Genomic DNA, 9,431 nt, shown 5'->3' with positions numbered 1-9,431 from the left:
ATTTTGATATAGGTCCTGTAACTATATAAGTCTTTCTGTCGGCGGGCCACTACAAGAAGCTTCGAGAGAAACGTGTGACCCGCGGGCCATGCATTGAAAACCTTTATATTCATAACTCGTTTTGCATCTCTCATTCACCAAAGTTGGCAGCTATGATTGAATCATAATAGATAACATATTATTAAATTTATTAGTATCCCTACAATTACTGGAATAATCTTTTCCTAGTAAATTACGGTGCTGAAATACGATTTCCTCACAAGCAAAAGTAACGGTCAAAAATCTTCTGATATCGCGTTTACTTATCTATTAACACGTGAGAGGAAATGGAAAAGTATTATACACGGGAAGCGGAATCAACGCTGAAAAAACTCTTTCTCAAACGAAATCGAGATATAACTTATTTTAAATGTCAATATTACTTTAGAACAGATTTTTATTCACCTCCATGCGAATGGAAAATTGATTTCAGGATTGTAAAAAAGAAGAAGAAACGTAATACTATTTATTTCGTACCTAAGAATTCGATAGTGATATCTTTTTTATTCTTTTGCGCTCTAATTTCATTCTCGAAAGCTCTAAAAATTTTCCTTAAGCGAAAAAAAATCTTTTCAGTATAGAAATATTTGTGCTCACAATGTTTGCGCCTAACGTCTTTCTTTCCCATGAAACGGAAGGAAATTCAGATTCCTGTCCTGAAATCCCCGAGGAAAATCCCTTCCAGTTTTGTGGATATCGATATAAATGTGTATGAAAAATATTGTATTTCTTATTTCTCTGAATTTTCTTTTTCAAGTGAAATTCACACCATTCTTTAGAAGAGTGATTTGTTTGCATAGTTCTGTGGAATTTCTCTGCCTTTCATGGTCATGATTCGACACACGTGCCTATGAAATCATTATTTGCCTTTATGGGTAAACTTGTATAAATTCTTGTATTCTATGTATAAATTTAAGTTTCGAGGTTGTTTTCATTATATAAAATTGTTAGGCAGTTTTAAAATATTATAAAAGGATTTAATCGCAAAACCTGTGAAAACATGTTATCATTTGCACTTGGTGTGTATGATATGCAACAGACCAAGCTATAAACAGTCTGGGTGTTTCGTATACTGCCTCGCGATCAGTATTTCGAGTTGTATTGTGTGTAGGCAGAATATCCGCCAGTACGTATAATGATGTCGGTTCAACAGTTGAATATTGAAATGATGATACATAGAGAGACGAGAGTGTGAATATATTTCCTATTCGAATTTATGAACAGCAATTATCATTACGCCACTTCTGCCTATGAAGAGCTCGTGACAAGAAATACGGTAGACATACTAATATTACATAGATTTTATTTGCATCCTGTAGACGAGAAGCAGCACTTGATTTCATTAGACTAGATACGAGAAATTCTCTATTTATATTTATCAAAGTAAATCTTTCAGTACAGTTATTATTGTATATTACACATTACTCATCAACTATGTGATGATAGTTTCTTAATTTTAAAGTGATTGGACATCACTATTTATCATAGTTTCTGATCAGAATAAATTTAAATAAAAAACTCTTTCAAAACGTCTCAACTGTTCCACATGATGCATTAATGTGAAGGCTTCCACTTCAAAAATTCGTAGCAATGAATATTTAAGCGAATTAACTGCTCAAAAAGAACCTTCAATGCAAAAAATGAAATAAAAAATTAGAGAAAAAAAAGGTTTTTAATATTTTTTTCTAACATTATATATACAACACACACAATCTACACACATAAATTTTTTCCAATAAACAATTTACAAACAGGTCCACAGAGCATAATTTAATATATTGAAATCCCAAATCACAAGAGCACATATGTTTGCTATTAAATATTATAATTCCTTAGTTACAATGTAAACCTTGTCCAGAATTTTATACGAACTCTCTAAATTTAAAAAGATTTGTTTTCCCTCCAACACATGCAATGAACATATAAGAAAGTCTTTAACATTTTAATTAGCTTTATTTTCATCATGACTCTACAACTCTCTCTCTCTCACACACACATTTTCTCACATTGCAAGGGACCTTTATTTTAAAAAAAAGTGTCTTCATTATATACCAGGCTTCAAGAAAGCAATAGAATCAATAAATTATTGTTCGTAATAGTAGCCAAACTATGAAAATTGTTTGTAATTATAATACATTGATAATATGATTACATATTATCAACGTTATTATAACACTTTGATGAATATGATGTATTTATTATTTTTCATATTTCCCTTTTCGTATTTAGCAAAAACTGATGATGCAAATAGTATCAATTGCATTTTACTACTGATTCTCGCATTATTTTCCCAAAATTATTTTTACCTGAAATAGGAGAGTTTAGATCCTTTGCTTCGTTGAATTACACGGGGTAATTTTAGTTTTTAAGACTATCAGTTTTTTTAGGACGTGCATGCAATTTTTAATGAAGCATATTTTGTCAGTTTTTTCGTCATAAAAATTCTAGCCCAAATAGTAATTAAGCAATTTCTACACGATTTCAAAAAATATTTATGAAGTTTAAAATTGATGTGAAATTAATTTGTTATTTTGAATTCTGATCGTTAAACAGAAATTGAACGTGAAATGAAAACTTCACGCGTTGAATTTTACAATGAGGCTTTTCGGATCACGTGATATTTCCCTCTTTCTTGAGGGAAGATATGCTTGAATTCAGTTTTTGTCAATGAAATGCTTGCAAATTTTCTAGGTAACTCTTTTTGTCACTCACATGCTTACAAATAATCTACGTCGCCCGCGTGTTTGGTCACTCACTGATCTAATCCTTCACCTTCACTCTTTAGGCAGAGGAGGATTTATGGTTCTACCGCCTGTGGGCTATACAAATTTTATCAGATTTCTCCTATTCTACTAATTTTTTTACCACTTATTCCCCCCAAACCCTGGGAGAGAGAGAGAGAAATTGCTGCCAGCTAAAAATCCCCCCACCCCAGCATAAATAAGTTTCTTCCAAGAGGCAACAATTATTGCTTTCATTAATCCCATTAACTTCGTCACGGAAATGAATCTTAGTTTCATATTAATGAACTCTATATGTTTTCGAAATATTTCTGTACAATTTACTTATCCAGCGTCCAAAATATATCATAAGTTTTGAAGTTTTTCCTTGAAAGAGTTACAATAGCGTACGTATTCTTGCGACATGGGATATTTGTTATGTGTTGCCATTTGCTCGAAATCTTTAGCGATGTTCGTTGAGTAATGATCATGCTCCAGAGAACACAAAGATCCTTCGTGCGTTAGGGAGGATGTTAACTCTCGAGACAGCATACGGAAATCTCCTCCGGAACTCGTGCGATTGATGTCTTTTGCATAAATTGAATCGACTTTTAACAAATGGACTCTTTGAACTCTCTTGCTTATAAACTTTAATTCTGCAAAACTATTTTTCTCGGGGGAAAAACATACAAAATGGATCAATGAATCCGTTCCAGAACGCACATCTTGAAAGAGCATAAGGTGTTTTTCACGAACTTCGTATAAAATGGTCTTACTCATTTATTTCTGAAGAAACTTGACTTTTCTTTCCGATGTAGAGATTAATATGCTTCAATTTCTCATTTATAATGGGGGAGAACGGGGCTAGTTTGCATAGTTTCTATTTTTTTATTTTCTCAATTTTTTCTGGTAATGCTTGCAGCAAATAGGACCGATGATGCGGATAGCGGTACTCCTTGGCTACAAATTAATGATGAAAATACCACTTAAAATTGTATGCTCATTTCATCAAATGCGTTTAAAAAATTGTGAAAAACTAACTTGCCCCACATCTGGGGTAAGTTGGCATACTATGATGGTTAATAGGATCTGAGGAATAAGAGCAAGTTAGTAACTAAAACAAAACTTATTTAAATACAAAAATGCAGAAAAAAATTATGTGCGTGGTAAGCACTCACACAATATTTTGAAGAAGAAAACGAATGTAAAAAAAAAGTTGCGAAAAAAAAACCAAGGAAATCATCATTCACACAACCTCATTTCCACAACAAAGTAGGTCGGTCGCTCACGTGAACTTGCAATTTTCGGATAATTTTTGTGTGCTGCGGTTATACCAAAAAAATCGGCAAGTTTTTATATTACCCGTTCTATGCCAACATGCCCCTCAGCCGGGATGCCAACTTGCCTCAACATGACTCACTATTCCACAGAAGTTTCATGAAACATTTCAGCACTTGAATACAAAACTATATTGACCATTCTACCCATCACAACTGTTGAAAACATCTCAATGTATCCATGAGCTTCAAAGAATATATATATATTCTTTGAAGCTCATGGATATATACAGTATATATATAAAATATAAATTATATATATTATATTATATATATATTTTATTAATAATATATATTATTAAACAGCTGGGAAATTATTTCCCGGCTGTGGAAATCAGGAAACTTACTGTCCTTTCTCTCTGGAAGCTCCCATCACCTTGAAACTAAAATGGATGATACAACACCCTCAGGTGGTTTGACTGTAGCAATACTAGCACTTGGTCCTCATTGTGGTAGAAAAGAGAAGCTGTATGTCAACTTGCCCTTTATGCCTGGCCCCCCGACTCAACTATATTATACAGTTTCTCCACAAAGTCCTTACCCTCCCCACCCCCCAACAATCTTCTCAACGGGTTGGTCGTAGACAAAACTTCCACCTGCAAAAAGCAAAGATGTTTTCAATAAGGTAAACACCTATTTTATGGCACTTTTACGTGAGTAAATTATTTTTTGAAAAAACTAGCAATATTCAAGTTTTTTTATATTTTCCCCCAGAGCATAGTCATCGCTACAAATAGTTTGTCCTTTAACTAATATGTCAAACACAAAACCAGTTTCATCACAGTGAGACAACCTACCTTCAACATTTCAACATGAGGAAAGCAGATGGCAGCACCAGGAAGAACACGAAACAAGCACAACTCTGACAACATAAATACTTTAGGGGGGTCACACATACAACTAGGAACACACATTCCGGCATGTACCAATTTGTTTGGAATTCCGCAGAAGAATGTGCACCAGGTGCAAGTAAGGTTAAATTAATATAAGTTAAGTAAATATTAAATTTTAATGTTTATGAGGGTTCATTCACAAATTCAACACCAAGCGGCTAAATTTGCATTGAACCAAATAATGGAATATCAAGTTCAAACTCGTCTCTGATGTTTATACATTGAGTGATTGTGATTGATATTCAACTTTTCAAAAGAAATTTCATGAATGAATTAGACCAATTACTTGCTTGCAAACATGTAATTAATTAATTGTATTCATTAATTTCGGCACACGAAATATGCAGGAAAAATAATTAGAGCATTTCATTTACTATTAAATCATTTGACTGGTATTAAACGGGGAAAAAAAGCAATTTCTAAGTATTTCAATTTTGCACCGACCCGTTATTGACAACCAAAGAGATGACTTCCAAACACTAAAACATTGAAAAAATCTCATTTTACTGCAAACGTTCTCTTACTATGACTGGGACTCTAAGGAAAATAGGCGGCGCTGTCCATGACAACGCTCGAGAGGAAACGTGATTTTTTTTTTCATTTTAGTAGTAGTCGAAATAGGAAAAAGCTGCTTGAAAGTCGATGCAGTTTCGCCGCATACAACTATGACATTGTTGTAACATAATGCAACTCAATCCAGCTTTGGCGTAGAAGGAGCATGCAACGATATACGAACAGGGAGCTGCAGAAAAAAAAAAAATGGGAAAAAATCGCATATTTTCCTTCCATAGCTGTCATGACATCTGATGCACATAAATTGTATGGTGCAAGTTTTGATAAACGTGTTTCGCTCACCCATCACTGCTCTAAAAAGTTATTAAAAAAGTCAAACAAGACAGAGGGGCCCTTAGCAAAAATTGCAGGCGTAATACGATCCTTTCTATCAACAAACAACTCATTTTGTATAAATTGATCACACATACGTCCCACATTACTTTACGCAGCTCCTGCCTGGATGTATGCTAGGTATCCTAATATTATTGCTCCTGAACGTTTCCGAACCGTAACACTCCGAAGTGTTCATCAGAAATATGCATATACTCATTGATACACACCAAGATTGAACAATCATGGGTTATGCCAAGAAACTGCTATGATTTTCTACACAATTCTGACTATGAACATCTTCGTGAAATCTCCGATTACAATAATGCTGATACTTTAAAAAACCTAAAAAAAATTTTCGGTGTCCAGACCCGATGTGTTCCGGATCTCTGACATTAGTTTGTATTACATGGGCTAATTTCTCCCTTCTGGTGCTGTAAGAATTGATGCACTGCATGTCATTGTAAATGCTTCATGACTTACATATTATATTCCTCCCTACCTAACCTCAAGTTAAATATTATTCATCATTATTTACATATCTTCATTATCATATTCATATTATCATTTATTCATATTACATCAAACTATCACATATAATTAGCTAGCACCAACTTTCATCATTACATGATATTCATTAGTCCCTGCGGAGGTGGCTGTTAATCGCCGGAATATAAAGATGTACTTCCAACCACATTTATAAATTTTTCGCCATCTAAGAGATGGTGTAAGATTATTCTTTTTAAATTGTCACATCCCTATTTTTTTATACCAACCATGATTTCAATGCACTACTGCATTTAATTGGCAAAGCGATGATGAAGGCGGTATGAGCTGTTAAAGTCTAATCTACGGGACCCCGATACACGATATTCAAGGCGCTGGCATGAACAGCGCTGCCTAGTGACGTGCGATGACGTGTCCGGTCATGGGATCCTATGCAATTCTCAATCCTTTTGACCTTCTCTACCTCCTCTTAAAGTTTGTACCTGTATTTGTACCGGGCCACCCTGTATAAATTTTTAATTAAAGAGTGAAACCGAACTGAAATTTCCACTTTTAGATGTAGTGTACAATGTACACTGTATACAGGGTGATTCAGAAAAGATGGGGAAACTTTAAGAGGCGATAGCACACACCAATACAATTGTCATCAAAGAATGCATGGTCTAACATGAAATGCATTCGCGCTAGCGCATTTCGAAACGACCGCTCCGCAAACGTTAAAACAGCATTCCTGTTTAAATTTATCAAGAGAAGAAAGAACACCATGCATGCAAATGTTACCAAGAAGAAGAAACAGTATGCACATGTCTGCTTTTTCAGTATTACTAAAGTGCGCCATTATCCCGTATGTTACAACTGTTAGAACGGTTGCCCGCTGGAATAACTTCACAGAGCTTGCTTCTGCGCCTTTTATTCACTGCGACGCAGATTTGCATACGCTTTCTTCTTCTTCCCCAGATTACATGTGCATGCATGCATGCGGTGTTCTTTTTCTCCCGATAAATTTCAACAGGAATCCCGTTTTAACGCTTGTGGGGCGGCAGTTTCGAAATTCGCTATCGTGTTTGTGTTTCATGTTAGACCATGCATTTTTTGATGACAATTGTTTGCATTGGTGAGTGATATCACCTCTTAAAGTTTTTCCCCCATCTTTTCTGAATCACCCTGTATACTACAAAAAATGTCAACTTTCTCGCAAATTATCGAATTTTCAGGCAAACGAGACGAGAATTATTTGAGTGGAAATGAACCCCCCAGCAAATCCTTCACGCTTACAGCACATCAGTCAATTTTCCTTTATTCTGATTCTTTCCCATAAAGATGTATCCATTCGCGAGATCTCATTCAACATCATTAATGAAAACGCATTAACTGATATAAAGGACTTTCGTTTGAAGGAGTTTGTGAAAGGATTTTCTTGTGTTGAGGCTATATATGGCTTTTCGAGAATATTGGAACTAATTATAGGAACCGATGGAAGTTTTTGATGGAAATCTCACGAGAGAAATCCACCGATATTAAAAAAATAATAAAATATATTAGCTCGTCATTTCTGTATTATTATCATTGGTCGTATAACGAATATTCATGGGGGCTTATAAGAATTTCAGAATTTCTCTGACGTCCCGAATGTTTCTATAATGCACGTCCAAGTCACAAATCCCAACATTAACGACCCGAAGATGTAGAATTTTCGTGTATCCGGACTTGGAATACACGTTCAATTGTCTCGTTCTGTACGAGAAAATACGCCGTTAATGTTAGTGTGGGAGCGGGAAATGCTTTTCCCTTGGTTTAAAAACCAGCCAATGTTCAATCTTTTGAGTGCTTAATGCAATTTTAAGAAACTCTCTAAGAGGATGCAATTTTCGTTGGAAATTCTCTAATGGTGAAAAAGAATTATTATGGCTTCTAATGGGGTCAGAAAAGTGCTCCGAGATACACGCTAATTCAAAGTCTGTGTGGGTGTAAATATGCCTGCAGTTGATGAGTTTGTGGTAGAATATAAAGACTGGGTCGCGATTTCTGCGATGATTTGGAAACTTGTTCTGTCATTTTGCTTAACCTTATATAAAGCTCAGTTTTACGATCAATTTTTAAGGGGTTCCTGCTTTCAATTTTCTAAAAGTTGTTTTTCCAAGGGATTTTATACGAAAAACTGTATAGTTTTTTGATGTCAAACGATATCTCTCTATCCAAAAAAAACTTTCTTTTAATGTAAATTAATTTTATATTCTCCAAATTTTGTTCATAAAATTTTGATGATGAGAATGCTTTATTATAACATATGGATTTTTTTTATAGTGGATCATTTTATCCAGATCTTTACTGAAAAATCTTGTAGTTAAGAAGTGTATTCACTGATACATGTGATATTGGTACGAACTACGTAATAAGAGATCAAAAAGAAAATATTTTTAATATTATGCATGTATATAAATGAACGGGACACATATCTTTTCGGGATCTCTATCCGAGAAATTTCATTGACAACTCGTTTCTATATTTTTATAATTGCAGTACATTGCAATACACTGGTACATTAACTACTATTATACAAATTTATGACGTTTCTGTCAGTCTGACATGTTGGTGCATTTAGTTTCAGTTAAGATATACGAAGTGGTGGATTCATTTCATGGATCCTTGGTGTTCATATCATGGCATTCAATGATCAATGACTTTACAATGTTTTAATTTCATCGAAACTAAAATATACAGGGTGGTCAAGAAATCTGGACCTGTTTTTAAAAAATATATTTAAAAAAGCTATTAAAGATAGAGACAAACGGCTTAGAGAATTTCAAAGTTGTGTTTTTTTTTTACTTAACTACAAAATTTCTACATTCACACCTTTAGTGACGTGGAGGATGCCAAGCTCATGTAGCATTTCATGCAATGTTATTTATAACATGAATGTTGCAAAGAATGGAATTGTAATATACGAAAGTAAGAAAGGCTTTTTTTTTTTAATTTATTAATTTTATTTCTGTTGGTCTGTTGCCACTAAACTTTTTAATTGAATTTAGGGATTTTTTCATTTTTTCATG

Source organism: Pholcus phalangioides, unplaced genomic scaffold (genome assembly GCF_987345545.1).
Source record: "Pholcus phalangioides strain wild (caught in Gottingen) unplaced genomic scaffold, Ppha-v1.0 ptg000004l_1, whole genome shotgun sequence".
Classification (NCBI taxonomy): Eukaryota; Metazoa; Arthropoda; class Arachnida; order Araneae; family Pholcidae; genus Pholcus; species Pholcus phalangioides.
The sequence above is the reverse complement of the archived record's forward strand: the minus strand, read 5'-3'. Positions refer to the sequence as shown.